This window comes from Carassius gibelio, chromosome A7, assembly GCF_023724105.1.
Source record: "Carassius gibelio isolate Cgi1373 ecotype wild population from Czech Republic chromosome A7, carGib1.2-hapl.c, whole genome shotgun sequence".
Classification (NCBI taxonomy): Eukaryota; Metazoa; Chordata; class Actinopteri; order Cypriniformes; family Cyprinidae; genus Carassius; species Carassius gibelio.
The window spans coordinates 30,230,755-30,251,132 of record NC_068377.1 but is presented as its reverse complement, the minus strand read 5'-3'; positions in this window follow the sequence as shown (position 1 = coordinate 30,251,132).

Here is a 20,378-nt window from a genome sequence, read left to right as displayed (position 1 = left end):
AAAGTTTTATAAACAAGGCCCAGTTCGACGCTGGATTTGCACATCGTTTGATACTGTAAGGTGGAGTGGTCCCAGCGATAAATAATCCTGGTCATGAGCTCAAATCGCAGGCAGTAAGGTAAAACTGCATCAAATCTCTGTGTTGAGACTCTTTATCTCTTGAGACTCTTTATCTCCGTCCAAGGTACGCCTCCAGGAGCTCGACTGTTTTCAGACAAGTGGTACAGCTGTATCTTTCTTTTGCAAATCTGATAAAACTAAAGACTCTTCGGAGATATGAAGGATGCAATACTATAGTTATTCAAGATTAACATGAGACTATTGTGTTATATCTCCAAGTAAACCTGCAGTTGTTGGATGACTACTCGACTAATTTGGTCCCTCCCTTTAATAAGGGGAAGACTAATCTTAAGTGAAAGTGACATGATATACAGTCAAGTATGGTGACGCATGCTCAGAATTTGTGCTCTTCATTTTAACCCATCCAAAGTGCACACACACAGCAGTAAACACACACACTGTGAACACACACCCGAAGCAGTGGGCAGTCATTTATGCTGCGGCGCCCAGGGAGCAGTTGGGGGTTTGGTGTCTAACTCAAGGGCACCTCATTCGTGATATTGCAGGCCCAAGACTCGAATTCATAACCTTAGGGTTAGGAGTCAAACTCTCTAACCATTAGGCCACGATTAATTGACGGAAGATAACTTAAATGAAACTGGAGTGGAAGAAATCTGGAAGAGTGAGATAAGCAGCCGCTTTTGCATTATATCATTGTGATGTGATTGACAGGATTAGCTCCTCCCTTGTATTAACTAAAGTTAGAAAGGCCCTGCCTCCTTCTTTCTCTCTCTCTCTCTCTATCTCTCTCTCTCTCAGTGACTCACTCTGTATGTGATGTGACTGTGGTGTCCAAAAAAGAAATAAAAATATACCAGGGGCATCTTGCACCTTTTTTTGTTGAGGGGCCACCATAGGCGTTTCTTGCTCACTTAGTGCCGTAGGCAATATGAGACATAATAAACAAAGGAAGAAAACACTTTTAGCTGCTTAGTAGTTCATTATGTAAGCCTAAGACATATTAATAATGGTAAATAATGTAGTGGACCTGGTTTAATCTCTTATAGGCCAGCCTATAAGTTAGCATGACACTGGTTCCTTCGACACAAAGGCAGGAGTATTTTATCATTGATTTTGGATGAATCCAAATAAGCTTCATGACCAAAAAAAAAAAAAAAGTTTGTTCATTTTAAATATTTGTTCATCATGATATTATACACAACTTTTATAAATTTTGAAACCTAGCCTATAATAATTATTTTTTTATTTGAAACAGCCGGCAGAAGTAAAAGGTAAAGAAAGGTAAGTAAAACTATAAAGAACTACACCATATTCTCATGACTTCAGTGTCACCGTCACTCAGCTGCCAACAACTCTTTCAATCTTTATTTAAATCTACAAGTTGAAAAGATACAAGAGCATGAGTATATGAACATACATAACTAACAAATATTGCTAGAAGTGTGATTGCATCATATAATAATTGCTATTAATAGTTTTCATCGTCTGGTTGACTACATATTGTATTCATTTTTCTGAAAGTTCCTGTAATATGCACATAAACTGTCAGTCACCACATGTAAGTTACTACTAAATATTGAAGAAACAAAATTTTCTGTAAAGTTGCTTTGAAGTGATTTGTATTGTAAAAAGCGCTATACAAATAAACATGAATTGAATTGAGTTGAATGAGTATAAACAACCTATAGAGTGAAAGTAAAGTAGGTTTGACTCGATTGGATTGACCATGCTTAGACCTATGAATTGTATTTTTGCTCCAGCATTGTAAGCAGCGATATAGGCTAGGAAAATTATGCAGCATACTTATCAAAAGCAATTTTTCTTTTCTGGAAATTCAAAAGTTCAAAATCTACTTGGCACAAAAGTATTATTAGAGGGTTTGACGAGACCGACAGACACCAAAGGAAGTGATGTCACAGTTCCTTTTCTGCCACTTTGAGAAGCACTCAGTCTGACTCCCTTGACTTTGTTTTTGTCTTTGTCATTTGACATTTGATATAATTGATCTTTAATGGTTTAGTATTATCTGTACAGTGTCTGTACAGGGCTTAATAAAACAATGACAGGCTGCGTGATTTAGAAAGATTACTGTAATTATGCAACTAACCATGGAAATGAATTTGAAAACACACAATTATGGTTCAGACAATTGATTATTATTAAAAATTCAATTAGTCCGTCAATAAAGGGAGAAAAGAATGGAAACCCCCCCAGAAATGAGGCAGTTTTATGCTACTCCAATAATTGGATGATTGTTGTGCATTATTTAGTACATTATGAACACTCTCAGAGTTGCTCTCTTTTTCTCCATGCATCTTTCTCTGTTTCCATTTGCACATTTGTTGACAAGGGTGGCGAGATTGTTCATTTGCCTGGCAGTTTCAGTGGATTGCTGTCTCTCTGATACAAGGAAACATGACAGGAAGCTTTGACTATGTGTGTCTGTGTGTGCAGTTCTCAGAGGAGATGAGAGCAGTTTTGTTTTGAGCACTTAGCAGGTTTATTTTGCCGGGTGGAGAATAATGCAAATATTAAATATTAAACGTAATAAATATAAAATACACATACCCCGAACTAATTTTCCAGAAGACTTGTTGTGTCGTACATGGATGATCCAGAGCTGGTGAGGGCAGAAGAGAGGTTGACTGTTTAGGAAGACATTTCTCTATTTTTGCAAGCAACTTATAGTATGGTAGATGTTTTACCAACCCTAATTCTTTTTGGCATGTCCTTCAAAACGTGAAATGCACTTTAAATATTTAAGAGTATTTATGGAGCTAGAATCAAAGCATCCATTTTACTTTTGGAATAAGTAATATGTCAGCAGGTCAGAGCTCAAATGGAGAGCTACGAGGGAAAGACTTTGAATGACACTCAACTCAAGGTCAAATCTCTCTGCCTTAATTTGTCAGAGTGGAGTCGTCTTCTTCTCATATACCACACACTCACACATAAATACGTAAACTCAGGGCAGGGCAGTCTTGGCTCGATTAACCCTGGTCTTCATTCCCCCTTTTCAAAACTCTTTCATTAATGCATATCTCCGGTGGCCTTGAATAAAAGCGAGGATTTCTAAAATCTTTCACCCTGGGGAATGAAAGAGCGTGTAGGCAGAAGGAACGCTCTGGTACAGTTTTACAATAGGACTGAAGGTAGGCCACAGGGTGGTGTTCTGCAAGTTTCTTTGCATAGACTAAAATACTTTATTCTTTTCTTCAGTCTCAAATGCTCTGGCTTCAGGGTTCAGGTATCATATAAAGTTTTAGTATTAAAGTTATGATGGAGACACTGATGTCTGTAGAAGAGAGTACTAGGGTGATGATTTAACACCTTAATTTATACTTTGATAATTATGAATGTCAAAAGCAACTGCATTTTAGTAAATCATTTTATAAATATTGAACATATCAGGTTCCTTATCTGTAGACTAACCATTATTTTAGATATTATATTTAATAATAATAATAGGCACCTTATATAGTGTACACTATATCTGTATATTTAAATCAGGTTTCCTTTTCTAGATATTTTTAGTTATGCATTTTTATGAAAAAATAAAACATTTTTTTAATTAATTTTAGATTAAATTAATATTCCCTGAATCAATTCAGTGCCTGTACTGCAGATAATTAATCTTCAAACATCAAATAAATTAAAAGAAAAGTCAGAGTGAAATTGCATGTCAATGGATGCATGTCCTCACTTGATTTCTTACTGTTAGTTCAAAGTCAGGCAAAGGGCTTCAACAGGAAATACTTTTATTTAACAAATGTCATGATAAAGACATTTCTAATGTAAATATTTCTATTTGAGATAAATGCTGCTCTTCTGAACTTACTATTCATCAAAGAATCCTGAAACAATGTCTAATGTCTTTTGTTGTGATTTCTTCTTTCTTTCGGATAAAATAACTGCACAGACCAATTGAAGGGCCAGCTGATCCCCCATGCTTAAAGAAATGGCAAATAATCGCTGTAATTTCTCATGAGAATTTATGTGAGAAAACGTATTTTCGCTGATGGTTGGGAACATCTCTTCACTGAATGTTTTGTAGTGTACGCACATCATTAGCATTAGTGTTGTGTAGTAGCAATCTGTAGTATGTGCACAGTTATGACAAGATGATCAGTTAATTATACAAGTAATTTGTATGAAATCAATCATGACCAAGTCAAACCATTTATGATAATTAGAAAGTTCCAATAGCTGTGTTAATTGTTTTTGGAACACTGACCTTAGTTTGGAGAAACGGTTTTCTATTAAAAGGATTCATCACTTTTCACTCTCATAGGAATAAACTAATGAGCAAGTTAGCTCAATGAGAAAATTAATCCTTCACAAACTACATTTTTAAATATTCTACTTTTTCCATTGTAGATTAAAATAGAAATTAAAGGTAACTCACATAAGCATAAGGCTATAAAAATGTCATAAATAGACCAGTTATAATTTAAAGGAAAATTCATGTTATTAAAGTGGCGTGTAGCAAAGACACTATAGGCACATGCAGATCAAACTATAACTATAATAAAAGGGGCAGCCTTTATACATGAGTCTACTAAATGACAAAAATGGCTACTAATGGCAATCTGGCAGTGTCAAACAGGCATCTGTGTATAAACAGACAAATACACTATGGGAACCACCATCACAGACAAACTGTAGTCAGGGGGAATTATCAAATTAATTTATCACTGTGACTCTAATCCAGAGCCAAAATATTACAAATAATTATTACCACTTCATCTTGATCAGCAACAAAGATGGCCATGAATTTTAAAGTCAGTTGCAAAGCAATTTCTGAGAGATATTTAGCTTTTTATTCACACTTCCCAACATATTAATAAGAATGACCTTGACCTCAATAAGAGCAAATCTCAACAATGCAGAACACTTGCAGGTGGCGTGTCTGGGAAAATATTTTTTTTTTCCATGTTAGCAAGTCATCTCCATGCATAAACATCTCTCCTTCCTGCTAGTCATCTGCTGACCACACTTGGCCCTGCGGGGGTGTTGCTTGTGCAGATGGGGTATGACCAACATGAAGATGCTCCTCAGAATAGCACTTTGTGTTAACAGAGATCAGCAACAAATAGCAGATCAGAGAGTGGCGTGTCTTATGTGCAGCCCCAACCAAATCCGTGAGTAAAGATCGAAAATTTTGAATTTTCCTATTTGCAAAAAAATGGCAATGGGATTTAGTTTTTTTGTGGACTTAAACTGGCAAGATAGATGAGGCATTGTCAAAGTTTCACGAATGACTTGTGAAATTACAGTAATGTCTTGTCTTTGAATGCCATCATTTTCCAAACAAATTCACAGACTCTACTGTATCAGTTATCGGCTAGGTATAAGATATTTTATGCATGCTCGTATAATATCATTTTCATACTGAACATAATAATTTTGTGATGCCTGAATTTACTGGTAGCATTTCAAATGATGTATCTTGTAATAATTGTGTAATGATTTATGTTGTTTCTAGTGTTTATTTGTGAATTTGAAATTGGCCATTTGTTATTTATTTGTGCTAAAATGAAAATAAATGTCAGCAATATCGTTTTAATGTTACATTTTTATAATTTCTAAATTTTATACTTTCTTAGGTTTAGATTATTTTAGATTGTATTTGTACATTTCAGAATAAAACATTATATGAATGAGAAATTGTCTAAGAATAATTTTTTTTTAAATGATTTAAAATAATTTTTCAAATCAGTCATTTAAAAAAAATGACTTTGAAATGAAGTTATACATTTTATGTATACATGGCAAATAGAATAAAAAATATGTAACCCTTGGCCCTACCAGTCAATGAAATGTTTTAACCTATAGGACACATTTCAAAGCAACTTCAAGGCGAGCCTTAGGTTTGTTTCTGTACCTCTGAACTTGGATTAAATTCCTCTCCTTGTAATCCTAGTTCAGTCATAAAAGGTTATATTGCACTTCTTAAATTATTCATGACAGCCAGATGGGGACTAGAAAGCCATTTTGTGCCTTCTCTATCAAAATATCTATTTAGCGGATTTTGACATTTGGTTCAAGTTTTAGTTTAGCCAACATGTATTAACCGTGACTGTAGCTGAAGGGGTTAACAGGGCATGGTGACAGTATGGCTGTTTTCAGGTTTGAGGCAAGTCTTGAAAATGGAATGTGAGCAGCCGTATGCCCAGTGTCAAAATATCCATTACTGTTCTGTCTCCTTGCCATGGCAATGGTGATTTATCGGACCCCTCATCCCATGGGTCATCAGACAGAGCCGTGACTGCAGTAGCAGAAGCTAATGGAGTGTTTCTATCTATTTTTCATCTAGCTCTTGCTTCTGACTATATGGACTGTATTGTACATCGCTCTTGTCTTCCTTTACCCGGAAGGTCTTTTGATTGTGCTTTTTTGAGAGTGCAGCCATGCTCACTGATTCTTGTCTCATGTCAGGGTCAAATATTTTTGTATGCAAAAAGGCTGGAATCCATCAGCTATATGCCTTACAAGAAAAATGGCTGATAAAGGATCTTTTTTGGTGAGATGCAGACTGAGTACAGATGGGTGGTTTTTACTAACCTTGACCATTTAAAGGCTGAACCGAAGAAGGAATCTCTCATTACATTGAAACTGAAAGTGTGAAACTTTCTCAGCACTCAGCTGGAACAGGGGGCCAAATTTGGACTTGCATCAGTTGTCCAGTGATGAGATGTGTTGTTAATACTGGCCTTGGTCCAAAAATGGGATTTTCAGTGATTAATGTAATCTGACACACATTCATTTGCCTGAGAGCGATAGTTGAGCACTGCGTGTGTGTCTGCAATGTGTTACAGAAAGCCACTGAGCTGCCTCTGGTGACACGATAGCGAGCATTGCTCATACAGATTTGCATGCTCATATTATATTCACATTAATCACAATTTCTTTATTTGTATCTTAAAATCTACTGGTCAGATTTTTACTGTTTCCTGTATTGCTCTTTAGTGTTGGCGACTGCCCGGTTTATGAATCTACAGTCACAAGGTTAAAGAAGTCATATTTAAGCTTTCAAAATGTTAATATGATTGAATATGAAAAGGCCATGTAATGCAAAATATGGCCAAGAAAACATGTTTTCCTATTGAGTTTTCCTTGCACATGTTAAAATGCATTGTGACCAGTGTTGTTCAGTTTACAAGCAAATGACTTTAAAATGTTAAACCTAGTTAACGTTTTGTACAATTATGCTAGTATTTGCTAGCCTACCATATATTCACAAATAAATGCCTGAGAATTAAAGTTTTGACTTCATGATTATATTTATGCACATGAGTGATGATAAATGAACATGTTGTGTTTTGATTTACAAATGAAACTACATGAATGATTAATTCCTCTATAAAACACTGTAGTTTTTATAATTATGGGTCTATTATGTAGCCAAAATAAAATGAAATATATACAATTTAAACTGCATTCCATCAAAAATTCCAGTTAGCCTAATCAAAGCTTTATCACGTTGAGTATTTACAGTGAGCTATTATTTACAAAAATCGAAATGAAGGGAAAAAATGATAAACGAATATAAAAATATAACCAATAATAATAGGCTTATAATAATAATATACAAATATGTTGGGAAAAAGACCATCACTTAATGGACTTATAAGACTTATTTTATATTATATTATGCACTTTATGTAACATTTATTCATGATAAACTTCATTTAAATGATGACTATTGCACGTAATACAGTCAGGTAGCCAAGGCCAATGGCTAATGTAATAATTTAATAATGTAATAATTTATATAATAAATAAATAAATACATCTTAATTCAAAATAAAATATGAATGAACATGTCTCTGATAATCCTGGGTTGCTATGGTCACGCAGGTTAGTTTACGCATTAAACTCGCGGCCACGAGAAAAACATGTCATTACCTCAACAAAATTATGTCGTGGCCACAACAAACCTAAGTGAACCGACCATGATATCTCCCGGGCACCATAGTTTGCACTGTGCAGGTTGATCGTTTTGTGACATTCATGAGAACTATTGAGAGTAGAGCAGATGGCTCTTTATGCTTTCGAATCGCTCTTACGCCTACTTTGGTGTCTTTTTTAATCAGTGTGAAGCGACGCTTCAAGTCAAATGTATGAATAAACATGTCCGCATATTTGCATCACTTTGATCGTTGCCTGTAGAGCTCACCTTCTCACGCGCAGCCCCACGATTGGTCGATTATGTACAATATCTGCATGTTATTGGTAAAACTGCTTTGGATGTTTCAGGCAATATTAAAATCCTGGCCAGGACGTGTCCCATATGAACGGCACATATGGCCACCCTACTTAAGGGACTGCAAGCATATGTGGGGGGTACCGTTATGGGATGCCTAAAATGTATCTGTGCTGTCATGTTCCTCCACAGGACTGTCCCTATGTACAACAGTGCCACGAATGTGCATGTGTGCTATTTCTCTCTCTCTCTGTGTGTGTATGCGCATTTATTCTGTGCATTATGTGCATTCATTCATTCAAATTCTAGCAAACAGCACACCTGCTGGTCTATCTATAGAAAAAGTGCTCAGATTAATGGCATAATAATCTGAAGCATTGTCATTGCAGATGTTTAACACCAAACACCACGCTAGTTTCAAGACTGTTTCGACTAGGGCAGGCCAGAATTGTGAAACTAAAAATAAAAGTTATGTAAGTGGCACTCTTTTCCCCATTCTGTGCTTAATTTTAGACATTCTGTTCCTCAGTAAGACATATTAACAAGAAGAGGAAGGTTTAAATATCCAAACATCACATTTATTTTATTGTTGTGACTCACAGCTTTCAGCTCATCTGGTGTCCTCTGAAGCGAGGGAGAGACTGAGAGTCTGATGAAAATAAACGGCCTGAGAGGAATAGATTAGCTGCTTTATTTTCATTATGGACTCTTTATTCTAAACCTGTTTAGCCGTGCAAAAGAAAGCAGATTTGGTTACTAGTTCTATATCCCTTCTTTCAGATTTGTATCATGTAATAATCAGCTTTGCCCTTGAGCCACCCACATCCCCTCTGCTAATAAACAGTGTTCTGCAGATAGCATATGCACCTCTGCAGATCTGACTCATACATCTACCAAAAGAATACACTTGCTTTTCTATGCTGTCCTAAACCTGATATTTAAAAATGTATAAACAGAATAATAAATATTTTTAAAGAAAGTTCTTAAGATTTTCTAATATAATAATATTTATTATAATAATAATCTTCACAATGAGTGCAGATAGCCAGGAGCGATTGAGTGCTTTAATTCAGAGCTGAGAGAGAGGGATAAAGCTTCCCCATATGGTTTCACTGTGAATCCCACTCAGTTTAATGGTTTTTAACCATCTGTGGGAAATAGCTATTTGTGACAGAAGGACCACACTATGTTACGAGGCAAGATACACTTCACAGCAGGCAAGGAGAGGACCACTTCTTGGAAGGAAAACAAACACACACACACACACACACACACACGTACACACACACACAAACACAGGTACACACACACACACACACAGAGAGAGAGAGAGAGGATTTGGTGCCCAATGTTGCTCATCAGATCTGAAAGAGTGAAGAGAGTGAAATGAATTTAAAATGACCTCAGAACAATTCTATGGTAATATTAAACTATGTTAAAAACAGAAATAAGAGTTGAAACATACAGCCCTCAAGGCTGGAGCAATAATAACTCAATAACAACTGATATGTCAGACTTATAAGGCATTGGAAGTTAAAAAACTGAAATGGTTGACGAGCAGTTTTCTTTGCTTTGTTGATGTATTTCCTATTGAATGAGGAAGAGAGGACAGTACATAGCCGATGATCACATTTTCAAAATTGTAATAAATTCCAACCATTTTCTTAGCAACTTATTGACGATTGAAAAAGAGTTCAACTTTGAGCATTAGAGCATATGCATCTAGAGAACATTGTATGGGACAAATATTTGGAAATGCATGTGCATGATAAGTCATCAATACATTTTTGGTCCGGAAGACTGTTATTAGTACAGACTAATATTAAAGAACAAAAACAAACTTTTAATTTCATGAGGTCTTTAATCTTCGCTTATTTAAACCAGCTAACTAGTATTTCTATAATAAAAATCATTCATAAAGTCTTTTCACTCAGTTTATCATGCAAAAACACATATCATAAATGGAAATCAATCTACTGCTGGGAGTTCACATCATTCACTGAGTTGATGCATTTATTCATACTTACAGAAGCCTGATTAATTTCCTATGAGCGAATTGAGGTTAAGTGCCTCTCTCAAGGGGACAGTGGGGATGGGTCACTCATGACCCTCTCCTTATAGAAAGCAACCTTCTTATTACCAGAATGGACTTACCACATCATCTAACTAAAGATAAATCATGTAGTGTGCATTTACTACTGATCAACCAACCATCTGGTCTCACGTCTAACTGTAATTGTGCCAGTGGGTTCAGCCCCTAAAAGTGCATTTTACATGTATTTTATACATTAGTTGTGCTTTTGTGTAATCCATTTGATGTAATTGTTGCTTTAATACATTAATTAACGTTGCATCTTTTTATACTGTTGAATTTTGCTGCTTTAAAAGGGATTTTATATAAATGTCATTTATATATGAATATAGTTGATTTATGTGCTGAAGTTTGAACATGTTTGATGCTTTTATTCTCATACTAAAGTTTCTTTTCTTTCTTTTTTTATTTTATTATTCTATTTTGTTTACAGAAGCTCATCACACTACACAGCTAACCTGTTCTGGGCAAGAGACTAGACCAGTCAGCTGTGAGCAAAGTAACATTTCAAATCACTTTTAAACAAGCTTTGTATAGGCCATTTAAACACGTTTTACAGGGAAAGATTTTTAGAGATTGACAGACACTTTAAAATTAACATTTACATCTTTTGTTTTAAGCTTGTTGTGGACCTGTACAAATTACAAGTTAAATAATTAGTCTAAAAAGCTTTCATTTTGTAACTATTTGATTGCTGCATTAAGTATCATGATTAGGTAACATGATTATTATTATTATTTATTTATTTTTTTTTTTACAGAAACATGTTAATTCATATTCATTAGACAAAAAATTAAAATTTATACAAATCAATATCAATTGTAATTAAGTAATTAATAATTACAATTGTTACTATAGATAAAACGTATTTATATACAGTCACAATCTTATTTTTAATAATATTTTTAACATTTAAAAAATACTTAACTTACTTTTTTTTCTTTCAAGCTTGTAGACCCACATACACGATACATGACATAAATTAATAAAATTGCTAATTTATGTATTTTTTACATTTACGTATTCATTTATTTATTTTTTGTTTAGTTTGGACAGCTATTTTTTTTTTTTCCAGTTTAATTTGTTTAATGGTTTACTAACACTCACCTACTTATTTTATTTACCAAAAGCTACCCGTAAGCGTAACTGCCAGTGGCTCAGCCACATGCACTGAATTGGCAGGTGAATATGAAATACTCTGGTGGAGGACTGTTGAACTGTATTTCCAGCAGCTGATATAGCAGTGGTATCATGCCTTTATTTTTACCTCCCTGTAGAAACTATATTCAGTATAACAACAGCACCTCTCTGCCGATTCAACATCATACCATTCATGTTGGGAAATAGCTGTTGTGACATTTCTCCCCGGTACATTTTAAATGTAATTTCCTGAATCAAAAGCACTCCATCACAGTTAACTCGAAACACTTTTCATTAATAGTCTGACAGAGGAAGGACTGAATGTTTGTGCCAGTGGGAGATGAGTAGGTGTTTGTTTGCATAAAAAGCTTAAGATTAAGATGAGAGTGATGACCTTTCCGTTGGGTCTATAATAACATGTGAGCATCGTTCCCTTTTTCAACACCTCTCTCCCTCTCTCTCCTTCCTCTTTGTCTCTGTCTTTCAAATAATGGCTGCACAAACTGTAATTTTTCTGCTGGCAGGCAAGTACCACTTGGGCACCAGTGCAATGGCTCATGGGGAGCGTTTGAGGCTATTGAGATGCGTTTTAGTTTTTGTGAGGTTAAAAACTACTCGCACATTTGAAATGTGAATGAATGAGAAACAGTGGCATGTTGAAGCACTCTTTGGGCCTCTCTTTCTCTCTCCCAAGACTTTAACTCCCACTCCATTATAACTCTACTTAACAAATTTGTTACTGAGCACATTTCTTAAGCACAGTTATCCATGTGATGATCATGGAACCACAAATATTTTATATCCTGTGAACAAAACGTCTAGAGAAAATAATAATTTAATGCAAATCTTGGCAAAGTCCTCAGTCCAGTTTCTCAGCCATGCTGGCCACTGCTGAATGGTTTGGAGTGTGGAAAGTTTAGCATCAGCTGAGCCAGTGACTTTAAAGAGCTCACAGCTTGACACATTCCCTTCAGGACAAAGTGGTTTTGAGTTTCTCTTTCTCTCCTGCTGTCGTGATGGTTAAAAAACTCCTGTCAGTTCTTGCTTATTTACCATTCTTAATAGCAACAGGTTTTTGAAAATAACATTCTAAATTGGTTCCTACTAAAATGTTTCTTTTTTTCAGACAAACCTTATTTTGAAGGTTGAATTGTCAAATGTAGGAAAGGTTATAAAGTTAACTTTTGGGCCATTTGGTAAAGAAAATGTTTAAAAAGAAATGTAACTGAGAAAGTTCTACATTACTTTTATGTAATTTCACTTGAAATTAAAGCTTTTTAAACTTGAATCCATGAGTATAAAAGTTCATTGCTGAGTTCACATCTTCATCTTTAGGTTCAACAAAAGAGCAGGTTCTCTGTATTGTTTTGTATCTCTCATCCTCAAGTTGTTCTTAACCTGAATGATTTTCTTTCTTATGCTGAATACACACACACACACACACACACAAATGTCTACCACATTGTTTATACCACATTCTAGTTTCAGTGTAGTTAGCGTTGTGTAGTAGCTAACTGCTTTTTAACAAGTGTATATCCTAACTGGAGTTTGTTTGCTTTTACCTGAAATTAGTATTTTGTATCTGCTTTTTCAAAGCAGCTTCTCCAACACTGATGACCATGACCTTGTTATTGCAGAGGTTGTTTCAGAGTGGTACGTGGCATTGCTGAGGAACAGAAAAGTCGGCAGATGCTAGGTAACATGTAATTTACACTTGTGGGTTCATGTTTGTGAGGGAGATACACAACACCCTGACAGTTCAGTGATAGTGCTGAGTCACCTGTATCTTGCACTCATTCACTTTTCAGTGGTAAATCTGCTCAACAGCCTAACATCTCTCTCTCTCTCTCTCTCGATTCTTTGAATTGAGATCATATGTGCTCGCGCCCCAGCATCTATTTCATCCTGCTTGCCTGTGAGCAGAAGTATATTTCAGGCTTCTCCGCAGGAAAAGACCAAATGGGATGAGCTTTTCCTAGACATCCAGTCATGTCGAGTTACCTTTGAAAAGGAAAACAAATCCGCTTTGAGGAAATTTTGTATGCTCAAGCAATTTATTGAATATTCTACAATATGGTAATGCTTATCTTCTTTCTGTGTTGAAGAATGTTTTTTCTAGTCTTTTTCTGTAAAAAAAAAATCAATCAATATTTACGTCATTACATAATATATATATACATATGTATATATATATATATATATATATATATATATATATATATATATATATATATATATATATATATATATATATACACACACATATATATATATATATATATATATATATATATATATATATATATATATATATATATATATATATATATATATATATATATATAAATGCATCTAAATGCTTTACTTGAAAAGGATTTCAAGTAAAGCACAGATTGCAAGCTGTGTTCTTGTAATTAGATAACTGCTCATTTTAGTGCTTCTATTTGTTTACCCGTCTTAGCATCGTACTGTGTTGCCTTTCAGCTTATTATAGCAGGAATGAGTTTTCCAATAAAAACTACTTTTTAAATTATATGTACCTTTATGACCTTGTCTCAAACAAATAATTCAGCCATTAATCTGTCTATATAAAATATTGATGCTGGACCCCTTTTTAGAATTTGACTTCATGCAATGAACAGCTCATACAGAAGCAGAGTAAATTAATTTTTTCCCTGAATACATATTTGAACAATTTCAATTGGTTTGCCTTTTAGAAAATATCTGAGAAATATAAAACCATCAGTTGAGTGAAGTCAACGTGTTTTTGTAGTTCCAAGGAAATTCCATAAAACATGTTTTAGACATTCTTTAGCAGGTCTAGTTACAGTAGTGGTCAGCCATATACTGTAGTACTCAGAAGTCCTCTAAAACCAGCTAATTAACTGTTGTTGTTGTTGTTGTACAGCAGGGTAGTTCACATGAAGCATGGCAACCTTTGAAATCCCTGTTAGTCCTGTCTTAGATAGTATTTCTGTTTCTTGAGTGGGGTATACTCTCTTAATACTGTGGAAACACTGAATGGGTGGCTGCCTGTAGTCTGGCCAAGCTAATTAGACAGATTGATGACCTGTTAGCAAAACTATGCATAGCCTGAGAAGTTTCATTGAGGTTGTTATTGCAGGGCACTGATAATGAAGGGGCTGTGATAGGGACCGTTTTAAATTAATACTATCGACTTAATAGCCGAACCTCTGTTATTTGTGTTCATAAATGGACAGAGCAGGGTCTCGCTCCAAGAAAAATAAGCAAAATGTCAAAACCAATCTGTGCGCCAGCTTGACAATTTAGTGCATATTTCAGTGGATAATGAGATTCAATGGGAAAGGGAGAAGTGTGCTGCCAGACCGAAACCTGGGTGTGCTGTTACTGCCAGTAGTTTCTTTACAAACTACAGAAATATATTTTTCGCCATCAAGCTACCCTTAGAACAAAAGCAATGAGGTGAAAAAAAGAAAGAGTGCAATTTTCCTTCCACTGATGCCACTGTGATTATCCACCATGTCCCAAGATATTCTCCCTTATTGCCACAACAACATAATTTAAAATGTCTTTATAACCAGTTTTATCTACATGGGGTTAAAGACTCAGTTACAGCTGGGTTTAATCATGTTAATTAACAACCAATTACAGCCCTTAAAGTGATAATGAGAATGAAGAATTCTGTGTGTCTGCAAGGGAAAACTAATGTATGAAAGTGTTGCTAAACAAATACATGCTCAGAACCGAACGCTATTTAGCAGTTCCGCTAAAAGGGAATGAAAAATAACCTTATTTATTTGGTATGTGCTTGTTATAAATTGTACTGTAGGCAATTCATCTGTGCATATTATTTCTGTTTTTTCTTTCATTTGTTTGTTTTTTTTGATCTCGTAATGTTTAATCAAAATGCCATAATTTGATCTTACTGTGAAAATCCAATGTCTTCCAAATAGATGAAATGACTTTTCTCTGGTGACATTATGCAAAACTTCTGTTGCCACTTCCTTTGATCACGACTTTGAACAGCGAGCATTATGTGCTATTTCAAACAGTGATATGCTGCAGAGTTGTCACATGACTTACTATGTTATATGTTTTATTCAGCTGTGTAAAACACAAGTATTATTACCATTTTGTTCTGAAATGGCTTTACTCTTGGCAGTCTGATAAAATAATAATGACATGAATAAGCCACTATTTGAGAAGTCACAATGGAAATAGCACATTGTTGGCACATTGCATTGTTGGATGTTTCAGTACAGAGCAAATGTAGGAGGTCATCTGTGTGTACCAAAATTCTGCATGCTGCATAAATGGAGTTAATGGTAGTAGCCAACTGATTAATTGATTATTGCACCTAGTTACTATGCTTTTAATTGAATAACACTCTTACCCCATTTAATACCTGTTTAAAATTGATAAAGTACAAAGCACATTGGTGTAATTGTAGAATTAATTTTATATAAGAGCTCAACATCAAAAATCTTAACTGTTTTTAGTCTGTGGTTTCAATTTTATGTTACATCACAAAATAGAAAAAGCAGTAATTGTATTATTTTACCAGGGTCTCTCTCAGTTTTTTCAAGTGTTGAGTGATGTTTTCTATCATACTAGTGGTGCTGGTATCAGCAGCCCACTGCTGATTAATTGTTTGCAGGACCCAGGTGGAGAAGAGGAACGGAACAATTCTGTCCTTAATCTACCTCTAACTCTCTCTGCTCCATCTTTCTCTTTCCCAGGTCTGACAACAGGGCTGAACAGAGGTGCTCATCACATAAATATTAATGCCACCATGTTTCAACAAGATGCTCACTAATCTTTTCTCTCCCCCCCACCTCTCTCTCTCTGTCTCTGAAGTAAAGTCCTATCGCAGAGCTGTCATCTGCAGAACAGGAGCTGCACTACAGGAGCTTGTTGGGACATTTTATTTTTTTATATTTCAATTAGTCTTTAGTGCTTCAAAATGTGAGTGTCTCTTCTTTTTTCCCATTTGGTATCAACCCACTTTTTAATATTAGTTTTTTCTTTCATATTTGTGTGTTCACTTTAGTTGGCCTTCCCTCAAAGTTTTTGGACATCAGAACACAGATCAGATTACAGAAGGTAAACTAGAAAATAAATCAAGTTAAACTGTTTAACTGACTGGTGAGGTTATGACAGCGCTAACACTGTGAGTGTGCAGAGATGTGTCTTCTACAAAGAACCCCAGGCTTGCATTACATGACTGTAACTTTGGTTGTATGGTTCATGTCAACACATTGGTGACATGAAAGAAACCTAACACTTTCAAAGACATGCAGTGGCATGAAAGAATAATAAAAGGAGATTAAAAAGACGTTTTCTGTAGAAGTTGTTGAAATAGCTGTTGGACAGGCAACTTAATCCAGAGCAAACACTTGATGACAAACAGGTGTCCTGAGCAAAAGAGCTCTGCAGTCCTAAACAGTGGGTTCTCACAGTGCACGAATCAACATTAGATTGTACAGCTTTGGTATTGGAATTACTTTTTAGACATCAGCTATAGGTTTTCTGGGTCACTGTGGGAGTGCAGTGTTTGTTTGTGAATTGACATACATCAGTACTGGTAATTTTCTGGGTGATTTGCTGACAACCAGATAATGTAAGAGTTTGCTCCTGTGCTGGCAAATGAGAATGTGGCTTTTTAGCAAAAGATACTTAAAGAATATAAATAATATGCATACAATGGTGATGATGTTTTTAAATAGTTTAAACGGTAAGATACAAAAGTATATGAGTTTTGTAAAACTGCACATAATTATTCATGGGAGTCTGTTTTATCAAAGCATCCTGGACACACACTTGCCCCATAAAACTTAAGCAGCACAAATGTATTAAAAAATTATTGTAACGTGTAATAATATTAGTGACTCAAAATTCTAATTCTATAGACTTGTTGCAGCTGTATTTTATTTGCCTACTAAAAAATGATCTCCATTGCTATAATATCCATCCTTCCTCATTTTGTTGTTTCTGATCAACCAGTAACATTCACAGTGTCAAGCATAGACCAATGGCAGCATAGATATGACAGTATAGTGTGATTTAAATCCATAGTGCACCACATATTATACTCCAGTAATGAACATAATCACAGTATAAGCTCCAAATGTATTACACTTGCTGCCTTTTGGACTAAACCAGTAATCCTGATCTTTATCATAGACCAGCTATGAAAAACAATATTATCTACTCAATTTATATGTTCTACTTGTTATTCTTATGGTAGTCAATCAAATCGCAACACACAAGGCTCAGATTTAATCTTGAATACCAACTTTAAGTCTTCTAAGTAATAAATATGCCACATTTTCAGTATATCTAGTAGCACTTTTGGGTCAACAGGGACATGTGCAAGCCTGGTCATTGAAATTCTAGTACTAGCTCATGGCACAATTGGGTCATTGCTTTTTAGTGCCACCCTTCAACCTCTGGGGCAGGTTTTTTTTGTTGAGAAATAGCTGGTGGATTGGTTGGGTGAAGATGGTCTGGTCCTCTTCCCTCACTCTCCATGTGAGTCGCAGCACCAAGGATTAATCTATTCATTATGAGACCGTGCCATGAGTCTTTTATGTAGAAGGGTGTACAAGGAATTATCCAGTCTCCCTGCCTTTTTGAATTTCCTCTTTGTTTGCTTTTTTTCCCATCCCATTCTATTCTTTCTTTTAAGCATTTTCCACTCAATTCGTAGTCGACTCACAGGGTTGTTTACCCCTTGTAGAGTTGAATGAGACAAATGACTGGTTCTGTAGTATTGAGTGGGACGCACAAAAACAAACAGTAATCAGGCAAATGAACAAACAATGCTTCCTCTTACATGATTCTCTACAGCCCTGAACAATCTGGCCCAAAAAAGGATGAATACACACATGCATATGCGCACACAATCGGCCGTGACCAACAACTTCTGTTCATCTCATGCCTCTTAGTCTCATTACCCTAAAAAGAGTGCATTCAATGCACCATTGGCATTTACCCCATTATAATGTGACTTTGCATTCTTTTTTATTTTCTAAAAACAAGGCAACAGGTTCAAACATCATAAGCATGAGCAGATACATTCTGCCTGAAGCTTGCTGTGACTCATGGGAGCAGATTAATTGAGATGATTTTGGCAGCTTTCTTTGCCCTGTTGTGTTTATTCTAAGCTGGCTTAACTCTCTGGTAATACCACTGCTATCTTTTGGCATCAGAGTAGGCGCCAGATTAATGTCTCCAGTAAATGTTATAACATGACACACAACTCTCGTTCATCCTTTTAAAGTGAATTTATCCTTGTTTATATCGCAGCTTCATTGTTTTAGTTGCTTTATTTGCATGGGGGGTGAATTATTTGTTGTCACTCTGCTACAGTAGTGCTGTGTTGTTTGGAAACAATACTTTGTGATCAACGGTCCTTATTATTCTCTTTTCAGTTTTTGATGAAGTCATGCCATGCTTTAGTATGGAGTGTTGTTCTTAAAACACCAAACAATAGGGCTGGTAAGGTCACAGAAACTCCTTTTTGGAAGTCACCCATTTCACACATGGCTTGTACTTAACACCACTAAACACATCTTATACTAAACACTAACACACGATCTAGAGAATGTACTGTAGTAGTGTTGGGTCTGAGTCTGATTGGAGTCTTTGAGTGGAAGACATTTACTGATGTTGTTTTATCCTAATTTTATGTTCTTACTTATTTATTTTATTATTCATGTTTTTTTTAGTTAATTTTTTTCAACTCTTGTATATACGTCATAATGACGTATTCTCATTGAAAGCACACTGGAAAATGATGCTAAAGAGTGCATTAAGAGTGCATTAAAGTGACTGACTAAGTGTCCAATGACGAGTTGGGAGTGAGAATGTGTTGTTCATACACATTTTGGGTAGTAGAGAGAGGAGACAGACTATACAAAAAACACTCGGACAGGTTGTGACTTTGATGTCTGATGTGTCTTCATTGTCAATGCTTTGCATTGATTTTTCCTGCTTTATACAAGTCTAGCAATCTGTCTCACTCAATCTCTATCTGTCACCCTTGTTAAAGTCTTACAGAAGTGCTTGTTTATTCTGCCATTGTCCCATGCATTTTATTAATTAAGCTTCTATTTTCAACCTTGTTTACAACCAACCGGCCCTTATAACAAAACCAGTGTCTCATTCCTTTTCACCTTCTTTTCACCCATGGACCAAATTGTGCAGATGACAACCATTTTCTCTACCTTAATGGAAGTAGGGAGCAGCGTGCACATGAAATCATACCATATTTTGTTCAAATCTGTAACAGTGTAATGATTATTCATCTGTTGTTTTTCTCCGTCAGTAGCTCCTCTGAGCTTATGTACTGTACCCAACTCTCTTAAACAGACACGCTCGCTTGCCTTCCTGCTATGAGAAGTCTGCGATGAGGTAGTCAAGACATGGTTGTCTAAATCTAAAACTGCTGATTTCATACCCTGGGAAAAACTCTGCACAGCAAGACGAGAGGAATTAAACTATCTGGAAGTTATCACATGCATCTTAATTAAACTCTTTCAGTGGCAGAAAGTGATAACATTCCCGGTAACATAATCTTGAAATGCATCCTACAGATGAATCAGACTTACCAGTCGTATATGTCTGTTGCGTCATTTTACCAATGATCCCTAGAAGTCATTAAAAAGAAATCTCGCTGTCTGAGTCTGGCAGAACATTTCTGTACTTTGGCTCTGAACATGCGTCTCACAATTTCGTCTCACATTTGACCGCTATATGGTATCACAGCTGGTTTATTTGCGCACTTACATTTGATAATCAGAGCAGCTGCATAATTATCCCTGTTTTAATCATCTGCGCCTGAAACATATTATCTCTTCTGTGCAAAGAAGCACT